This window comes from Condylura cristata, unplaced genomic scaffold (assembly GCF_000260355.1).
Source record: "Condylura cristata isolate star-nosed mole 26May11 unplaced genomic scaffold, ConCri1.0 scaffold00022, whole genome shotgun sequence".
Classification (NCBI taxonomy): Eukaryota; Metazoa; Chordata; class Mammalia; order Eulipotyphla; family Talpidae; genus Condylura; species Condylura cristata.
Genome location: NW_004567123.1, coordinates 30,334,699 through 30,352,057, shown reverse-complemented (window position 1 = coordinate 30,352,057; position 17,359 = coordinate 30,334,699). Strand labels below are relative to the sequence as shown.

At 55.2% G+C, this 17,359-nt stretch overlaps 1 protein-coding gene across 1 annotated transcript in view; it reads left to right on the top strand.

Moving 5' to 3' along the window:
- The window catches only part of PREX1 (phosphatidylinositol-3,4,5-trisphosphate-dependent Rac exchange factor 1), a 157,407-nt gene that overhangs the window by 50,641 nt on the left and 89,407 nt on the right, over positions 1–17,359 (top strand). Inside the window, exon 2 of the mRNA XM_012728131.1 lies at positions 15,527–15,598. The gene's annotated coding sequence lies outside the window, so the exon portion shown is untranslated. The remainder of the gene's footprint in view (positions 1–15,526; positions 15,599–17,359) is intronic.

The window sequence follows — 17,359 nt, the reverse complement described above, 5'->3', positions numbered from 1 at the left end:
GTTACGTGGTTAGGGCCCATTCGTGTCGGGTGACGGCAGGGTTCTTGTGATTGCTGAGTTGCCTCCCACTGTGTGAAGACGCCTTGATTTGCTCTGCCATTCTCCTGCTGATGGACGGGGTGATTGTGGAGACTGTGAGTCTTTCTGTGTTCCTTTCCCGGCGCTGAGCACTTTATGTTGTGCGTATTATTTCTTTAGTCCTCAAAAGAACCCTAGGAAATAGAGGCTTTTATTTATCCGAAACAGAGGCTCAGAAGCTTTTATAACCTTTTTCCTTTCTTCTCTTAGCAAGTAATTTTGAGCATCTTCTATCTGCCTCACCCCATCCTGAGTGCTGTGGGTACAGCAGAGTCAGACACAGAAGTTGCTGCGCTGGGAGTCGGCACCCCGGGGGTGGCAAGTGAGCATAGAAAAAGGCCTGTGGATTGTGACGGCCCCTTTGCAGGGATTAGACCGTGGAAGTGCGTGACCTGGGCGTGGGCTGGGGGAGGCTGTGGAGGCTGTGCCTCCAGCCTCCACAGCCAGGAGGGGCAGGGTGGGCTTGCGGAGGAGGTGACATTTGACCTGTCCTGCTGTCATGTCCTGCTGTCATGTGCAAAAGCCCTGAGGTGGGAACAAGTGTGGTGCGTTCTGGGAAAAGGCAGACTAGCCAGTGCGTGTGACGTCCAGTGCTAGGGAGAGGTCGGGGATCCCGTGTGGGCTGTGTCTTGGGGACCGGGGTTCTTTTATCCCCGTGCACTGACAAATAAAAATAATCTCAGTGGTGGTGATTTAAACGCTGACATTTCATGAGGCCTCATTCTGGCATGAGGTTTGCTGTCTGCTCCTCTTCTGAGATGGGTGTTTGAGTCTCCATTTACAGAAGAGGAAACTGAGGCTCGGCTGCTCCTGTGCACTCCTGCACTGGAAGGTGGGGCCTGAGGCAGCCTGTAAACCGCTGCCGCCTCTTTCTCGCCTCTCCTCTACTTTCTCGTCTCCAGACTGTGGCCTTGCACCTCAGGGAAGGGAAGACTACTTGCAAAATCTCAGTGACCTGTTGTCTGCAGTGGGGCTGTTTCATACTGGTGTGGCTGGAAGGGGTGGGGGTGTCAGGTGTGGGCCTGACACGCACCCCCAGAACCCTATTCAAGTTTCAGAAAGCCTCTCATTAGACTCTCAGCACCACCTTCTCACAGAAGAGGGGGTAGAGGCTGGAGTGTGGGCGGCTGCCCAGCTCTCTCTGGAAGCCACACAGCAGGAGCTGAGCAAAGGACACTGTGTGGCCTCCATTGTGCAGAGGGGGAAACTGAGGCCCAGAGAGGAGTCAGACGCCTCAGATTACTGCATTTGTGTGAATCACTTTGTAAGATCCTGAGAGTAATCCTTGAGGTTGGCACAGTTGTTGCTAGTTGAGAGATAAGGAAACTGAGCCCCAGAGAAAGCGGCATTTCTTTCATTGATTCGCTCATCTATCCATTCATCCAAAATATAGTGAATGCCAATTGCTGTGGAGCTAAGTGCTGGGGCTGTAACTATGAATAAAACAGAGTGAATGAAACAGGAATAAAGCGGTGCCTTAAGCAGGGCCTCTGGGAGTGCTCATTCTGGTGAGGAAGACCGCTGTTCGCTGAATAATCCCGTAAATTGAAGTTAAGTCCCAGCTGTTGTGGCTCTTGAAGGGTGTGTGGAGCTGCTGAGCCTGTGCACAGACCTCAATGGACAGTTGGGAAAGGTGACTGATGTTACACTGAACTAGGGGAAAGGAGGGATGGGCCTTCTGTGGACTGAGCACCTGTGCAAAGGCCGTGGGGCAGGAGCGAGCATAGTAGGTTTGTGAAGCAGCCTGAGGAGCCTCAAGGCTGGGCAGGCTGCAGCATAGTTTAGCTGCGGTGGGGGAATGGTGAGGTCAAGTCCCTGCAGGGCCTTTGGGCTGTTAGAGCGGTGGGAGCCCTTCACAAGGTGGCAGGCCGTGTGCAGCCATGTCTGCACTTTGTAGATTCCCTCGTGACTTAGAGCCCCTAAACGACCGAGGCCTCCCGACTCCTGGTCCTCCCCCGGCCTCATTACTTCCCCAGCCCCAACTAAATTCTCCCAACTTCTTAACCCAAGAGGCAATGTGGTCCCATGGGAAAGGGTCCTGACTCCAGAGACCTGTGGGCCTGGCTCAGTCCTGGCCTGTCCTCTCTCTCTGCAGGACCTTGAACAAGTGACTTGACTGCTTTGAGCCTGGTTTCCTTGTTTGAAGCTGGGTCGCGGTTGTCACTTCCTCATTTAGCCTGGTGTTGGCGCTCAGGGAGCACTTCATTCCTGCTGCAGCTGGCCCTGGGTCCGCACGCCATCGGGAGCACAGGCATCATGTAGCTCGGATAACCCAGGTGTGTGAGTTTTCCCCCATCTGACCTCACCAAATGGCTTCTCTAAACTCAGAAACCGAATAGATCTGGTAGTTAAGAGGCGTTTACACATCGGGCCTCCTTGGTGGCACAGGGGTTAGAGACTCAGCACCATCAAGCTACTGCCGGCCACTGCAGCACGAGTTTGATCCCCGGCCAGGGAGGGACCCACAGGGCGCTGCAGACCCCTCCTGTCATCCCCGCTGCTCCCCTCCGCAGTGTATTTCATTAGATCCACCTGTTCTGCTCCCCAATCTGACTCTGGTGAATCCTCTCACCCCCCTGCATCTCTGGCTTTGCACCCCAGTTCTTGTATGCATATATATATATATATATATATATATATTGTTAAATAGCTTATATATGATAATTACAATAATGATTCTTATCAGACCATTGGTCTTTAGTCAATACTTGTTAACAGAGACCACTGGGGAAGAGGAGACATTCCACAGCTTACTAGTCAGACTGCGTGGCCATGCTACGTCATAAGGTCACCGATGCACTCATACCAACAATAACGGAGCCCTTGGGGTGTGTTCGACCATGAGGGTGTAGATTCGATGGAGGTTTATTTTTTTCTTTCACGGACTCGTCTCAAAATAGGTGATTGTGTCAGTTTCCTTTAGCTGTCATAACAAATTGCCACAGACTTTATGGCTTGACACAAACAGATTATTATAGAATTCTGGAGGGCAGATGTCGGAAGTGGGACATAAATGCTCAAACCAAGTGTTGAGAGCAGTGGAAGGCCCCCTTTACTTCCTTGTTTCTAGAGGTGGCCCAATTCCTTGGCTCCTGGCCCCCCCACCTGCAAGGCCCGCAGGCCCAGGGTGGCTTTCTCCTGCTGCGGCCCTCTGGTGCTCTGCCGCCTCCCTCTGTTCCATTGAAGGACCACATTGGGCCCACCCAGGGCATCTGGGCGAATCTCAAAACCATTGTCTTCATCGCACAGGCAGAGGCCCTTTGGCCTGGGAGGTCACATATTCGCAGCCCCAGTGGGGTAGGCGTGGACTCCTCCAGGCTGACCTCTGAGGTCAGGGGCTGCCTGGGCTGTCCCCAGGCTCTTCTCCCTTCACTTCTGGGCCTGGAAGACCAGCCACTCCTGCACCCTGGGGACAGAGGTGCCTGCTCTGTGAGCCCAAGGAGGACGACTTCCGTGAAGTAGCTTTGTCACGAGGGGGCCGCCGTGGGCAGCTGGGAGGCTGAGAGCAGGGACTGGGCAGAGTGACTGAAGCGGAAGGTCAGCGTCTGGGTCTGACGGGCTGGAAGTCAGGTCTCAGTTCTGGCAGGGAGCACATGCTCGGGCCGCTGCTTCTTTTTTCTGCGTTGAGGCTGTGTGTGGGAACAGAGCGGGCCCCCCTGACTCAAGACCCCAAACTGCACACCCCCGCCCTGTGTGCTCCTCAGGGTCTGCGCCAGGCTGGGAAAACAAACTGGAGGAAGCCACCTTGCCGAGCCCCCCTCCTGGCCAGCGCCACTATTTTTACATTCTCTCATTTTTGTGCATTGTTTCCTGCTCTCCAAACACAATCCTTCGTGGGGTGGGGGTGGGCGCTCCCTCTCACGCCCCAGGAACAATTGTTTGGGAAGATGAAAAAAAAAAAGTTGGACCATGGAAAAAAAAACAAAACCTCTGGAAAGTCATTGTCTTCAGATGTCAAGTGTCAGCCCCTGGGAGAGGAGACCACATTCCACCCATTGTCCCGCCTCAGACAGGCACAGGGACCTCAGGGCGTCCAGCCACCCCGCCCTGCATCCTGGGGCCCAAGCGACTTCGCAGGCTTTGTCTGGGACATTCCGGCGGGAAGTGCCACCCAGAGCGGGGCCTGTTCCCACCACCGCCGTCACGGTCACTGTAGACATTTTCCTCACAACCGCCCGCCCGGGCTGTAGGCCCTAGCTCGGCCTGGCCAGACACTGATAGTAAAGCGCAGGCTCCCGGAGCGCTTCCAAACACACTTTGTCCTCACTCAGCAGTTCCCACATGGGCACATGGCTCCTTTATCCTGGGAGAGCCGTGTATTGAGGCAGCATTCGCCTAGCACATGGTGTCCCACTCACCAGGGACAATCCCGTGGTCCCCTTTGTTTGCAGAATTGTGCAGCCCTCACTAACTTAAGGGCATTTTCGTCACCCCACAGAGAACCCTCATGCCCAGCAGCAGTCAGGTATCATTTTTATATCTCCATTTTTGAATAGAGAAACAGGAGCTGGTCAGCACCACACAGTAAATGGCGAGTCAGGATTTGCTCTCATAGTTCCAACTCAAAGCATTTTTGTAATAACTGTGCTGTAACACAGCGGTTCTTACTGGGGGTTGGGGGTGGGGGAAAAAACCCCTTCCCTTTCCTCTTCTCCCCCAGGGTATTGGGCAATGTTCATGATTTCACAACAGAGGGAACGTTTGCTACTGGTATCTAGTGGGTCAAGACCAGGCTGCTGTAAACAGCGAGAGTGGGCAGGACAGCAGCACCACAGAACAGTATCTGTTCAAATATCAGTAGCACCGAGACTGAGAAGACCGGCTATAAGCCCGTTTTTCAGGGAGAAAAAGCTGAGGGGCTCAAAGGAAAGGAGGAGAAGTTGAAATTAGAATCAGACCACAGGGGTGTAGTTGACAACAAGAGAAATTCTGAATGGCATAGAGAAGACATAGCAAGAAAGAGATCTGTGCTCCGCTAGTGATGTCTGCCTGGGTCTACGTGTGGGGATAAGTGGTAGGTGGCACATTTGCTAGATGTAGCAGCAGGTTGAGCGGAAATAGTGGGCTGCCCACTCTGGGTAAACATGGCAGTTGCCTCTCTACTGCCAGCTGACTGTGCCTGTGGGCATTTGAATACTGTGGTCAGCTTTTTCAAAACAAGCCAGGAACTGGTATTTTAATGAGAAATTTGATATTCAAACTTAGGCCTGAATTTTCTCAAAACCCGTTGCTGGTCAAACTGAACATACCCATGGGGCTCCAGTTTGAGACCCAAGAGTGAGTTATGTTGATGGCAGGAAGGCAGCACGGCATGACCTTTGCTGAGGGAATGGCAGGCTGCTGATGTCGGGAGATTGCAGCCTGGTCGTAGGCCATGGCATGGGGTTTGTGGGGAAGAGTGTTGTTGTCTTCCCCTCTGTGGTCTCCACTGTTGCGTCAGTGGAGGTTGTAGAAACTTACTTTTAACTTCAGCTTCCTCCATGGCGGGGCCTGGGGTGGGTCTGGGTGAGGACTAGGCATCACTTTCTCAGAACCTAGAAGCTTGGGTGGGGAGTAAGGAGAATCTTTTCCAGATGATTGTTTCGCCAGTCATACATTCAGACATGGTTCACATATGTATCGGGGGTTTACTCTGGACCTGGCCCTAGGCACCAGGGAGGTAACAGTGACCTAGACAGTAAACATCACTGTCCTCCTGGAACTGACATTCTGGTGGGCCCAGTGGACAACAGACTGATGGGTACACATGATGACAGGTGCTGGGAGGAAAACAGAGCAGGAATAGGGAGAGGTACGTAGGGTGGTCTGGGAAGGATTGCATGTGCCTCAGGGCCTTTGCACAGACAGTTCCCTCTGCCTGGGAGGCCCTCCCTCCTGACACCGGCCAGGCTGCATTCTGGCCTCAGTCCCTGCGTATCTGCTCAAATGCCACCTTCTCAGAGACTTGCCCTGAGCAGCTCTGTGACACCACCCTCATTCCCACCTCACATTTTCTTCAATGATCTATGTATAGTCAGTCTTGCCACTGCAGCAGGTGGGCAAGGATGTGGGGAGGCTTGTTCATTCACACATGTGTCACTGGCTCTTAGCACAGCGCCTCGCACCTAGTAGGTGTGCAGCTGAATAAACAGAATGCAGGGCACATGCATCCCCATGCCTGGGCCATGTCTTGTGTCTGTGGTCCCAGTGCGGGGTGCACAGTAGGCCGGGGGTGAAGCCTGTCAGTGTGGCTAAGAAGTGGGAACGGCTTTCCCCTCACAGTGTGCAATGGTAAGCAGCTTCCTCTTTTCTTCTGTAGTCCAGCCCACCTCTCTCCACCCAGCCCTGGTGCCACTTCTTCCTGGAAGTCTTTGTAGTTGCAAACTTTTCACCTGCATCTTCCTGCTTAAACTAACTCAGACAGCTGCCTCTTTGTTTCTTTCTTTTTCTTTTTTTGTGTTAACTTTTTAAATGGATTTTTAAAATATTATAATCGTTTATTTTTATACCATTTTGTGCCTTTTTCCATCTCACTTGTAATCTCTGTGGGTTTCCCACCATCAAATCACCCATGTGCCATCACCATAGTCCTGTGCACTCTCCCTCAACCCCCCCATTATTGATCCCATTCCCCACTCCACCCCCGTGAAATGTCTCTGCTATATAGTTGTTCATTATTATTATTTACCGCCTCCCACCCCCACCCCCGCCCCTTGTCCTCTACGCTCCTGCTATGAATGAAACCATCAGGTATTTTTCCTTTTCTTTCTGGCTTACTTCACTAAGCATGATCCCTTCCAGCTCTATCCGTGTTGCTGCAAAAGGCAAGACAGCTGCCTCTTTCTGGACGAGGAAGTAGGCTCAGAGAAGCTCAGGGACTGACTGGCTGAGATCAGATGGAGGCGACGGGGAAGGAGGATGGGGAGGGGGTATATGAAGAGACGGGGGTGGGGCGCGCACTGGCCTGGCAGCAAATGGCTTTATGTGGTGGTGATGAGAATGTGGTGACGCCTACGGTTTCTAAGGCCTTCACCCTCTCACCTCCGTGAGTCTCCTGCAACTTGGAACCGCCAGGCAATAGGAGAGCTGTTCTGAGGGTGGAGATAACACAGCTGTCTTAGGTGAAAATGAGCTAGAGCAAATGTCTGTCGGTGGGGTCAGTCCAGTATTAGATGTCTCATTTGGAAACCCAGTGGCTCCATGTCTGGCAGCCCAGGCCCCGGGCCCTGACCTCCAGATGAGGCTGCGGGATGAGCCCGCTGGCCCTGGGCCCTTCGGGGGCCGGCCACCACGCAGGTGCTGGTTAGATGCCAGCTCCGCGTGCCTCACGCTCGCCGTGCTCTCACTTTGTCCCACTTTACGGAGGATGAAACTGAGCCGGGAGAGAAGTCATTTGCTCAAGGCCCCACAGCTTGTGGGGGGCGGAGCTGGGCTTTGAGCTGACTTACCTGTATGTGTTGCCTGCATTTTAGCCTCACCGTGGCCTCGGGGTCAGCCCTCTTCCTCTGCCATCAACTTGCAGATGAGGCCCAGAGAGGCCCAGCACTTGTGCCGATCACACAGCGGGAGGTGGCAGAGGCAGGCTCCGGGCCAGCTGACCTGTGCCACCTCTGAGTCTCGGTCACTCTGTCGATGCCTCCTGAAGAGATGCGGGCTGTCTCGTATCTGAGGACAGCCTATGAGCCGTTGGCACATCTGGCAGGCAGGGAAGTGTGTGCGGGTTCCCTGGGCCTCTGGCCATTCCTTGGCCGCGTGCTGAAGCCAGCCCCTGCACACGCGGGGACTTTGCTAACCACGGCGTGTTCTGGTGTCTTAACAGCCAGGAGGGGGTCCTGGTGCAGACTGGAGGTTCGTCAGTCCTACATGGAGGGCCTCTGTCAAGGTGACTGGCCGTTGGCTCCTCTTTCCAGGGCCTTGCCTTATGTCCGAGCAGACGCAGCTCTCCCGGAGTGCCCTCCACCTTGGTGAGCCCGCTTCTTCCGGAGGCTGTTCTGGCACCTTCCCACTTCGGGCCACACCCGCTGGGCTTCCCACTGGCAGCCTCTGCAGCCCTTTGGCTGACAGCTCTGGCCTGCTTGCCCAGCCGACTGGATTCCCCACCCCCACCTACCCTCCGTCAGTGGTAGGATTTTGTAGGAAAGCCCCAGCTCCCTCGACCCCCAGGTGACACCCAGAGCTGCGCATTTGACATCCCCTCCCGAGGGGCTCTGCCCACTTCCTTGATCTCATGGAAGCCCTCGCCTGCCTGTGCGCTGAGTTCACATCCCAGATCCACTCCTCGCGTTCAAACCCTTGTGTCAGGTCTGCTCCCGGGGCCCCAGCCCAACTACGTCACGGTCACAGCCAGCTGCTGACGTGGTGCCGGCCGCCCTCCCTGAGCTGCCGTGGACCTGATTGCCTGTGGACGCGGATTATGCTTCGTCGACACTTAGATCGTAACTTACTCATTTTGACAGCGCAGTTTTCTTTTTCCCTTTGGTCTTTTTGTCTTTGTCCTGATTTTTGTAGGTCTGAGAGTAGGCGTCGCCTATGTCCAGAGGCCTCTAGCGAGGGGCAGTGTGGGGCTGGGAGAGCCGCCCCTTCTGTGGTCACTTACTGAGCACTCCTGGGGCCCCTGCTGTGGGCCTGGCCCAAGCTGGACCCTGGAGGTCCCCGGCGGGGGTGGCCAGTGCGTCATGTCACACCAAGCCCGTCCTCAGGCAGCCCCTGGAAAGGGAGGCCCTGACGCCGAGCTCCGTGCTGTGGCTCACGTCCCCGTTGCTTCCTCCTTGCAGTGGGGACCCTGAGGACCACCTCATGGGATTGTGAGCAAGAAAGACGAGCTGGCCACCCACTAACCCCACTTGCAGAGGCGACATGAATCCGCCTCTGTCTGGAGCTCATGTTGGGTGGAAGGGCAGTGCAAGGAAGGGCCTGCGAGGGTGGAGGGGCGTGCTGGCCGAGGTGGGGGCAGGGCTTCTGCTGTGAGTGGAGGTGTGGGGGGGCCTCTGGGAAGAAGTAATATTTGATTCTAGTTGGGAATGAAAATGAGGGGCCCTGAGCAGTATCCTCTCTGCCGGCCAGAGGGAACAGCAGGGCGAAGGTCCTGCGGAGGGCAGTGCCTGCTGCGCCCATCACAGCGCGGACGCCTCACTTGCAGCTGTCTCCAGGGTGGAGAGCCGACTGCCAGGCTCTCTCTGCTCTTGTTTGGGTATTCGTGCTTGCACCCAAGGCTTCTGCTGTGCCAGGACGCGCTGCTTCCTGGGCCCCCAGGCCGCCGGGGCCTCGGATGGTCTCCTGGGCCCCCTTCGCTCTGCCCCTGCTGTGGTGGGCGGCCCTGACTTCCTTCACTTTTTGCCTGTCCCCTGATCCTCTCAGTTTTCACCATCTGTCTGGTGAGGTCACCCCCCTGAGGCGGGGGTGTCCTTGGGGGCAGCTGAACCCCCTCCTCTGTGCGATCAGGTTGCCAGCCTCGGTCTCAGAGATTGACTTCCAGGTCTCTTTCTGCCCTTTTTACCTCCCGGGAGCACTGCATGCTCCCAAGGCTGTGGCTGCAGGTCCCAGGCAGATGGTGGCTCCCCAGGGGCACCCCCGGGCAGCTGCTGCCTGTTTTATGCTTAGTGGTTGTTATCTACAGTGACTCTCTGGTGCTGTGTGTTGGGGGTAGGGACTCATCGCCAGGCCAGACGCCCTGGGTGCCCTGGGTTCGAGGGCCACCCCCCAATTTGCAAGCTGTGTGGCTTTGGCCAAGTTCTCTGCTGGGCCTCCCCTCCCTCTTCTGTAAGAGTTCCCGCCTCCTGGGCTGTTTGGTATTAAAACACTTAGAGCGGCACCTGGCATATAGACAGACCAGAGGTGTTAAATATAATAATAATTTATAAAAAGTAGTCATGTTATGGCCCTCCCTGGTGGCGCAGCGGGTTAAAGCACTGCACTAAGAAGCTAAGGCCACTTCCGCATGAGTTCAATTCCCGCCTGCCCCAGAGGTGACCACATGGCGTGGCAGACCTCTCCTGACCCGCCCGCTGCTCCCCTCAGCAGTGGACTTCGTCTATCTGCCTGTTCTGCTCCCCACTCTGTCTCTGGTGAAGTCTCTCACCGCCCCTGAGCCTCTGGCCTGTACCCCAGTTCTGTATGCACAAATAAATAAATCTTTAAAAAAAAAAAAAAGTAGTCATGTTGTCTTTGTCTCTTCCTCCTCCTCTTTCTCCCTCTCATCTTCCACACGTCTCCAGACATTGTCCGAGCTCTTCTGGGAGAACAGTCACCGCCAGATTGAGAACCACTGCTCTGAGGACAGGCGGGGTAGGACAAGGCTGTCCTGACTCTGATCTGTTTTAGCACCAACTATTTTGGTCCTCAGACCAGTGTTTGTCTTATCTCTGGGTTTCTTGGTCAGGTGGGAGTTTGCTGGAGTTGACAAACACACAACCCGATGGCTGCTCCCCTCCACAGCCTGGCAGACATCACTAGCCAGCCACATAGTGTCTTCCTGCTCAGCCCAGACTGTGGGGACTGTGGCTACACAGGTCAGGCGCCCAGTGAGCAGAGTCTCGATCTCCTCCCCCCAGTAGCAAGCAGGAGCCAGACAGCCCTGTGCTCTCAGGCTTGATACGGCTGGTTTCCGCCCACATGAACCCACTGGGTGTCTTAACCTCTGGTCCTCAGCTTTTCTCTTCTGTAGAAAGGGACCCGAAAGCTGATTGTTTGGTGTGGAAATGAATCTATGAGGGGCCTTTGCAGGTCTCAGCAGTGCTTGTTGCAAGAAGGGAGGAGAACAAGGGACTTGCTCGGGCTGGAGAGAAGAAGTGGGAGCTCTCACCCACTGCCGGCTGGGTGGCTTTGGTGGCCTCTAGGTACCCACTCGTCAGATCGACATTGTCTCTGCCCTGCGGCCCACCTTTGCTCTCCTAGGTGTACATAGGACCTGGCACACCTGGGCCCCAGTGCACCTGTTCTTGGTGGCACCGGAGCAGCTTCAGTCCTGTGGCCTGAAAGTGGCCGCGTCCTGCTCGTTTTGAGCACTCAGCCATGAGGTGGACACCTTGAGGCCCTCATGTGGGGCTTCCCCAAAGCAGATCCGGGCCTGAGTCCGGGCAGGTGGGTTATCCGGGAGGGGTGGAGGTGGGGAGCGAGGCGGGGAAGGGGAGGTGCCGGCGGGCAGAGCCTGGTGGTCCGGAGCCTAATCCCTGTGCACCCGGACAGATGCGGCCTTGAGCAGGCGCCTCTGTTTCTGCCCTCTCAGCCCACCCTGCATGTGAGGGGAGCGCTCAGGCCGGGTGGGGAGCTGGGGACTGGACGTGGCCCCGGCGTGCACCCCAGCAGCGAGGGTCTGTTCGCCAGGTGCTGGAGGCGCGCCTGTCGATGGGCATAAACGCGCAAGATGTGAGGCCGAGTGAGAAAGTTGCTGGAGGCACGTGGGTAACAGAAATACTGTAAACAGGCGAGATGGTGCTCCTGACTTCTCAGTGCACGCGTGCGCAGTCGCCGGCCGAGGCACGTGTGGGGTGGGGGCCCCGTTTTCTGGGCTGTGGGTGCCTGTGGGCATGTCGGTGCACAGGTGACGCGCCTCTTGCCGTCGCGCTGCCTTTTCTTCCCCTTCCTAGGTGAGTCCTGGTCGTCACGTGGCCAGGGGCTAGTGGACCGACCTGAGGTGCGCACCGGGGAGGCTCTGTCTCCCCTCAGATGGCGAGGCGGAGCGGTCCAGCCCCCCGGGGCCCCTGCGCCCCTTCCCGGTCCACCCCTCCCCGACTGCACACATTCCTTCTTGGAAGTGCTTTAAAGCGAACTTGGCAAGTGAAGATTTGCCGAAGCTGGCTGCGGATGCATTTGTGGGTGTCTGTTACATTTTCCCTGATCCTTTTCTGGCTCCTTGACGTGTTTCATCCTCCTCCTCCTCCTCCTCAAAAGAAGAGGGGGACTTTGGGCAGATGCCGAGGGAAGTGGCCCGGCAGGGGTGCAGCCTGGACGCGGGACAAAGATTCTGAACCCGGGGAGAGCCAGGCCTCCCTCGAAATCCTGAGAACGGCCTTGTCTCCAAGGGAGGTTTCCAAGACGAGAGCTGCTTTTGGCCGAGTGTTGGAGCTGCCAGGCTCGGGCGGGGGCCCGCCACCCCCGGGTCTCTTTAGCCAGTCCGTCTGCTCAGAGGGCCCTGGCGCCGTAAAGCTGGTCGTGCCTTGGGCAGCGGGAGGCCTGGCCCAGAGTCCCTGCCTGCCCATTCTTTCCAGGTCACGAGCTCCCCCGGTGCCCCTCACTCTGGCCTGTCGAGGTTCCTCTCTGTGGGTGGCCCGAGCTCCCATTGTCCCCCGCACAATAGTGGTGGCCTGGCTTGTGTGGAGTAAGCGGGACAGGAAGGCCCGATCTAGGCCAGCTGAGTGTACTCCCAGCTTCCTGCTCTTCCTGGTGAGGCCTCTTTGCTGTCCCCCGGACTGGGGTGGGGTGGGGGTGGGGGGCTGGAGGCTGGGCTTCCTGGCAGCACCCAAACCCTGTTGAAGCACCCTCTGGGAGTGTATGTCCCTGGCCTGCTCTGCCCCCATCCTTTTCAGAGTGTTGGCAGGCGTGCTGCTGCATGTCAGGTGCATTCCCTCCCTGCCCTGTTTCCCACATGTCTGCTGTGTGCCAGCCACTACTCCAGGGGAAACGAGAGAGCAGGGTCCTTGTCCTCATGGTGCTTCCTTCACTTTGTCCTGTTGCATGCTGAAAGCAGGACAGTACTGCTGAGCAGTAGTGGTAAACTGACAATCAGGGAGAGGTCCACTAGCCAGAGAAGGAGGACCTGCGTTTTGGGGGAACCTGCATTTTAAGTCCAGACATCAGCTTCAAACTTAGCCTCTGTAATTGGACTGGGAGCCCATCTTATATTTGACTTTTTCTCAGGATCTGGTATGGACTGCTTAACTCCAGGCTTTTTGTCTGTGAAATGGGCTCATAATGTAAGCTGTAAAAGTGGCCAGCGCATGAAGACAGGGAAGGCCTCTTGGAGGAGATGACGTTTGAGCTAAGGCCTGATAAGAAGGAGCTGGCCGAGGGCAGAGCTGGGGCGGTGTGTGTGTGTGTGGGGGGGGTGGTTCCTGCTAGCAGGAACAGCAGGTGCAAAGATCCTGTGGCAGGAATGTGCTTGGCAGGTTGTAGGCATAAGGAATAAAGGTATGAGGGAGGTTATTGGTGCGTTGGGGGTGGAGTGCTGCGGAGCGAGTTCACAGAGGTTAATTTGGATGAGGTCACAGGGAACTTAAAGGTTGTAGAAGGATTTAGACTTTCTCTAAAGTGGAAACCACAGAGAGTTTTAAGCATTGGTTTGGCAGGATCTGATTTAAATGTTTAAAGACATTTCTGTGTGAGTGTGTAGAAAGAATGTGGAGGGTGAGGACCAAGGGCAGCAGAGAGGACATGACTGCATTAGTCCAGGCAGGAGATGATGGGGGACAGAGGGTGATGGAGGAGGTGGGACAGTGGATTTTAATCTGGGTTGGCAGTGAACCTGATAGCATTCCTGGAAGGGTGGAAATGGAGCAGCAGAGGAAGAGGGTGATTTAGGGTGGCTGGCCTGAGTATGTGACTGGTGCCCCCGGCCCCCCGAAGGCAGAGGCGCCGTTAGATGAGGCTGGGCAGAGCTTGGTGGTGTGGGTTTGGAGGGAGGTTGGGCCCAGTTGAGTTTGAGGTGCCCTTTGGGCTTTCAGGTGCAGATGCTGGTGGGCTGATGAGAGCCTGGATTTCAGGGGTGACGTGTTGGCGGGGTGACTTTCCTTTCCACCACCCATGCTGTGGGGTGCCAGTGTGCCACCTGCTAGGAGACCTGTGTCTGGATGACTGGCTCCGTGACGGCTGTGGGTGTCCCTCTGTGTGATGGAAAAGGATATGACAGCCGTGCGTGGCGGCCCGAACTCCTTGCTGCCCGCCGCCCCGGCCTCCCTCCATCCTGAGCTGCTCCCTCCTCTCCCCGCCACTCGGCGATCTCCCCAGACAGCGTGCTTGGATGAGACACGCGCTTAATTAACTTGTGTCTGGGTTCTGTGACAGGGACAGAGTGTCCCCTCCCTCCTCCACCCCTGTGCTGCAGTCAGCTGCGGCAGGGACAGCCGCTGACAGGCCACCACGGCTCACGGTGGCCCTGTGGCCACGGCATGCCCGCTGGTCATTTTCTATGGGGTCTCTGCATGGCTGTTGCTAGGTCAACCTGGGGTCACTTTTCCTCCTGCCCCCCACCCCTGGACCTTCTGGGGAGCTCTTCCGCTCCTTCTGGCTCTCTCCCACACCCAGGCCAGTCCCCCTGCCACCTATCCAGTGGGCCCCCCACTTTCACAGACCTCTCAAATCCGGTCCCCCTCGAGTACCCTGTGGCCAACATTTAAAAAATGGAGACTTTGCTTTAAAAATACCTCAACATCAGGCTTCTTTGGAGAGACACCCCAGAACATCTGGGGTGCCCTCCCACCTGGACACACGGGGGTGAAGGGGTGTGGGGGAGGGGTGGGACCAGCAGCCATGCCCCTCCATGGGCAAGCACCGCTCCCCCTTTCTTGGCTTTCATGGCACAGAGAAGAGAAATGATTTATTTGTTCTGAGCCCCTGGAAGAAGTGGCAGGACAGTTGTGGGCCACCTGCACGCTTGGGTCTGGCGGCCACACGGAGCTAGAGCCCCCGGGGAGAGGCCCCCCTCAGCCGCTGGTGGGAAGAGCAGGCGTGGCCGGGCCCTCGGGCACGTGTCGGTGTGTGGAAGGGGCAGATAAGAATATGTGTCTGTCTGTATGTGTATGTTGGTGCATGTCTATTTTTGCACCCAGATTCTCTGGATGGATATTAATAAGCTGGAAGCTGAGGTTCCCACAGGGGTGGGAGTAACTTGGTGGCTGGGGGCCGGTAGACGTTTTATATTCTTTTAAATTTTTGAACATTATGAACATGTTACCATCTAGAGGTAATCATTTTAAAAAAAAGATTATTTATGCATACAAGAACTGGGGTACAGGCCAGAGGTGTGGGGCTTCACCAGAGACAGAGTGGGGAGTAGAACAGGTGGATGTAACTGAAACACACTGCTGAAGGGAGCAGCGGGGAGACAGGAGAGGTCTGCTGGGACAGGTGGGTCAGTTCCCTGGCTGGGGATTGAACTCTTAACGTGCTGCAGTGGCTGCGATAACTTCTTAGTGCTATTTTAATTAACCCTTTGTGCCACCAGGGAGGGCCAAGGTCATCATTTTTAAAAGAAGAAAAGCAGAGTGAATGGTAGTCTCAGGGACCTGTGGGTAAGGAAGGAGACGTGGGTCCGCCTCCTTCAGGCACTGTCCTCTGCCCAGGCTGGCGTAGTAGATGCTCCGTAGACACTTGTTGACTGAATGGCAGAGTAGACCCTTCCCTGCTCCCTGCCTGTGTTCCTGGACCGTGACACCTCTTAGGTCCTAGTTGGCATTTGAACACTAGACCCTGTTTTTGTACATTCCCCAGAGCTTGCTGGCCAGGACCCTCAATTCTCCCTGCTTCCTTCCTCCAGGCCTTCCTGCATCGCATCCGGCAGAATGCGACGGACTCGGTGGAGAAGGGCCTCACGGAGGAGAATGTCAAGGTATGGACCCTGGGTGGCCCCTTTCCAGACTGTCTGGCTGCCTGTGTCCTGCTCTTCTCTGCCAGGCACACAGGGCATAGGGGTGGAGAGCTTGCGGGGAGGGGTGCAGGGGCTGGCGTTTGTCCCCACAGCAGGCCTTGTGAACAGGTCCCATGAACCACCTGGGTTTGGGGGCATCAGACTTCTTCCCCAACTCAGTTCTCTTTCTCCTTCCTTGCTCATTGCAATCATCTTGTCTGCCCTTGTTCTCTCCCAGGCCTTCTGGCCCAGAGCCAGTGGGGGAAAATTCCTTCCCAAGAACCTCCGGGAGCCTGGTCCCTCCAGCAGCCCCCCGGCAGCTCCGATCCCCTGCTGCACTGGGCACTGAGTGAAAGGCAGGGCCGATGAGTAACTGGGTCCAGGTTTCACGTTGGCCGTGGCTCTGGAGGATGTCAGGAGGACGCCAGTGGGCCTTCCCCATGTGTGGCAGGAGCCACAGTGCTCCTCTGGCTCTCTAGTGTGACCTCTTTCTTTGAAAGTCACCTTCCAGTTCTTTGGTCTCAGACCGAGGGCGGAGGCAGTTGGGGCAGGTGTCAGAGATGGCCAGCATTGACAGCACACACAGACATGGTCAAGCAGGACATTCCCTCTGCATGTCCTGGTTAATCTGTACTTGTATAGCGACAGGTCTGAGTTTTTGAACAAGAACTAGAGACTCAAAGCTGTAAAGACATCTTCTCAAGTCACTATAGCTGGCCCCAGGTCGTGCTGGGATAAGCTTCTCTTTATGCATTCTTTTATTCATTTGCTTATTCACTCAGCAGATGTTTACTGAGCACCTACCTTTTATCTCACCTATTTACTACAGTCTGTTATAATTGAAAAATTATAATTTAAATAATAATTCATTTTCCTTTCTTAGTGGTATAACCACACAGAAAAGGGAGCAATCCTAAGTGCCAGTTGCAATGTGTTTTCATTTATGAACATACCTATCTATCTAGGACCCAAATGACAACAGAGAACATTTCCTGTCCCCAGTAGGCTCCCCTGTGCCCCCTTCCAAAGAATACCTGCTCTCCAAAAGTAACCACTGTCATCGATTAGTATCATTGATTAGTTTGGCCTGTACTTGAACTTTATATAATAGTGAGTTCTTTAGTGTCTGGCATTTTGGCACACTGCTATGGCTGAGATTTCCCATGTTGTTGTAAATAACGATAATTTATTTCTTTTTCGTTGTTGTATAGTATTCAACAACCTGCCTCTATCACCCTTTACGCATCCATTTCCTGTGAGCAGATATGTGGGTTGTTTCCAGGTCGGGGCCAAGAATGTGAGCATTCTTGTCTATGTCTTGGTGAACACAGGCTCTCATTTCTTTTGGTTGTAGCCTCACGAGAAATGTTTATTTTAAAATCTTGCAGCCATTCCTTGAAGCATAGCAATAGGATCCATCATATATATATTTTTGACATGAAGCAAATTCAACCATGTGAGCAGCATACACATGAGAAGAGTAAAAGATCCACGCTGTGTGGTCTTTACATGATGGGCGACCCCTGGGTGTGGCTGAGGTAGAAGAGTCTCCCTGGCCCTCCCGGACTGCAGCCATTGAGGGGTGGTCATCTGTCCCTCGGCCCTGCCTGCCCACCTTCATGCCATCTCCCTCTCTAGACTTCCCACATTTGGCAGATCCAGGATTCAGTCTTCATTTCTTCAGCTCTTGCTGCACATGTCATTTTCTCAGAGTAACTGTCCCTGAACTCATTGCAAACTTCT